General features: G+C 40.6%; 1 non-coding gene across 1 annotated transcript; it reads right to left on the reverse strand.

Moving 5' to 3' along the window:
- Positions 1–1,053: 1,053 nt before the first annotated feature.
- LOC115507996 lies at positions 1,054–1,246 on the reverse strand. Its single transcript, XR_003966899.1, has one exon. It is a non-coding gene; the product is annotated as a U2 spliceosomal RNA (small nuclear RNA).
- Between the last annotated feature and the right edge of the window lie 1,233 nt (positions 1,247–2,479).

Raw genomic sequence — 2,479 nt, forward strand, 5'->3', positions numbered from 1 at the left:
ATTGTTGAGTTAAATGCTTCTTCAGGAGAAGGCAATAGATAGGACACTCTCCCTCTCCCCTACTGGCCTGTTCATGTTAAAAAATCTCTAATGAGAGGCGCCTGGGTGGCTCAGTCAGTTAGGAGTCCGACTTCGGCTCGGGTCATGATCTCACAGCTCGTGGGTTGGAGCCCCACTTTGGGGTCTGCACTGACAGCTCAGAGCCTAGAGCCTGCTTCGGATTCTGTCTCCATCTCCTTGCCCCTCCCCTGCTCGCGCGCTCTCTCTCTCAAATATAAAATAAAACATAAAAAAAAATCTCTAATGCACTTTGAAGATAGAATGGATGAGAGAAAAGCTAGATTCCTGTTTACCATGTAACTGTGGAAAGTACAACATATCTACGATTGCTTAACCTCATGACATGCATGCTTTTCACCAGGTCCTGCCATCACTGAAGGTGAACAAGCACCTGTGCCATCCATAAGTACCATTAGAACAGCTAAGCAGCACCACAGTCTGCTCTTTTCTGTGTTACTCAATGGGATACTGAAAAAGATTTACCAAATACCTTCACAGCTGAAACTTTTTTCTAGCATACACCGTGGCTTCAAAGATACGAACTCTAACACTCCATTTGATTGCTTTTATCTTTAGGGTATTTGTATGGAGGATAAATGTCAAAGAGTGAAACAAAACAGGCACAGAACATACACTGCCCCTTAATTACATAAACAAGAATTGAGCACACAGCCTAAAGATCCAGTGTCTCATGCTATCCATTCCGGAATTGTACACAGTATGCAATTGTACAGCAGCGACCATATTTAAATAAAAAAGAACTTACTCGTATTGTGTTGGCTTCAGAACGCAAACAGCTGATCAGAGAATTGATATCGGCAATACAGGTTTGCCAGTAATTTCCATATTCACGCAAATCATAGTCGGGAAAAACTGACTGCAGATGTTCTGCAAAGAGCAGAAAGCGTTTATGAAAATTTTAAAAAAGAAAAAAAACCCAAAGAACTGACAAGACATTTTTTATTCAAAAAGCTGAAATTTTCTATTTTGAACTGTCATTCTCTTCTCTCTGAGAGTTTAGAAATTCCGTCCAAAGAGGATGCTTTGCTGAGTATCTCACTTCTTCTAATGCACAATTCCCTATAAAACATTGACTTAGGGAGCCGCTAACGAGCCACTGGTGCTTTTATTAAATTAATAAGAACATATACTACACTTGATCTTAGCCAAAAGGCTGAGAAGTGATGACGTTTTGGTGCTTTTTAAAAAAAGTGTAGGCTCAGTTGGTTGAGCATCCAACTCCTGCTTTTGGCTCAGGTCATGATCTCATGGTCGTGAGATCAAGCCTGGCTTCAGGCTCTATGCTGGGGGTGGAGCCTGCTTAAGATTCTCTCCTTCTCCCTCTGCCCCTCCCCAACTCACACGTTCTCTCTCTTTGTCTCCAAAAAAAAAATTAAGAGTTAAAAAAGTATGTAACAGAAAGTCAAATATTTCTGGGTGTTAATGCCCTTGAATAACCCTATGGATAAGTTAAAACTAAAAAGGAAACCTGAAAATAAACAGAAAATCGTGTTATTGCAAATATTATTACACCATAGTCTATTTGTGCCTACATGTCTATCTTCCCTGTAAGCTATTCCCTCTGCCTAGAATACCCTTCCTATTTATCTAGCTAAGGAATCCTCCCAAATCTAGCTCAAATGTTTTGTCCTTAGTAAGCCTTTCCTAATGCCCTCACAGTATTTGCTTTGCTCTCTGAGCTTCTACATTACTGCCTGGATGAGAATTGATCTGTTTCCCTCAACAGTTCCTTTCTAGACTGTGAACTCCTTATGGGCAGAAATACTTATTCATTGTTGTGGCCTCAGTGCCTATGAGTTCTAGGACCTTCATACAAATTGCTGGAAGGCGGGAATACAGGAGGCTAAAATGGATTAATCATGACATTCTATTTCTGTGTTGCCAGTTACTAGCACAGAAGTGTGTTTTATTCTCCTGCATTTTGTGGGGTGGGGCGGGGGGGGGGGTTCTTTATTTTTTTAGTACCAGGTTTCAGCACTGAAGAAATGACTTCATTCTAGCCATAAGCAACAATAATCAAGAAAGCTGGTCTTGTTCCATTAGCCTATGGACAAGTTTTACTCTTTACAAGCTGTTACCCATTACATAATATTAAATTGTAAAATCTGGGTCAGACAGGTGAAAAAATAAACAGTTCTAAGATTTGCATCGACCTCATCACTATCTCTTCAACTGCCAATAACATTCATCAGATGACCAAATGATGATAAAACAAGATTCCATAATGACTTTACATACCTCTTAATGCAGCCATTTTGTTTGCATCTAGAGGTCGGAGGCCTTGGAAATTGACACCTACCCAGCCGTCCATCAGAATTTCCTTGGAGAACAAAATATGAATCAGGTAGCGGACTGCATGCCTAGGATTAGCCTTCCTTTGTGCAGTCAGCAAATGAGC

Source organism: Lynx canadensis, chromosome X (genome assembly GCF_007474595.2).
Source record: "Lynx canadensis isolate LIC74 chromosome X, mLynCan4.pri.v2, whole genome shotgun sequence".
Classification (NCBI taxonomy): domain Eukaryota; kingdom Metazoa; phylum Chordata; class Mammalia; order Carnivora; family Felidae; genus Lynx; species Lynx canadensis.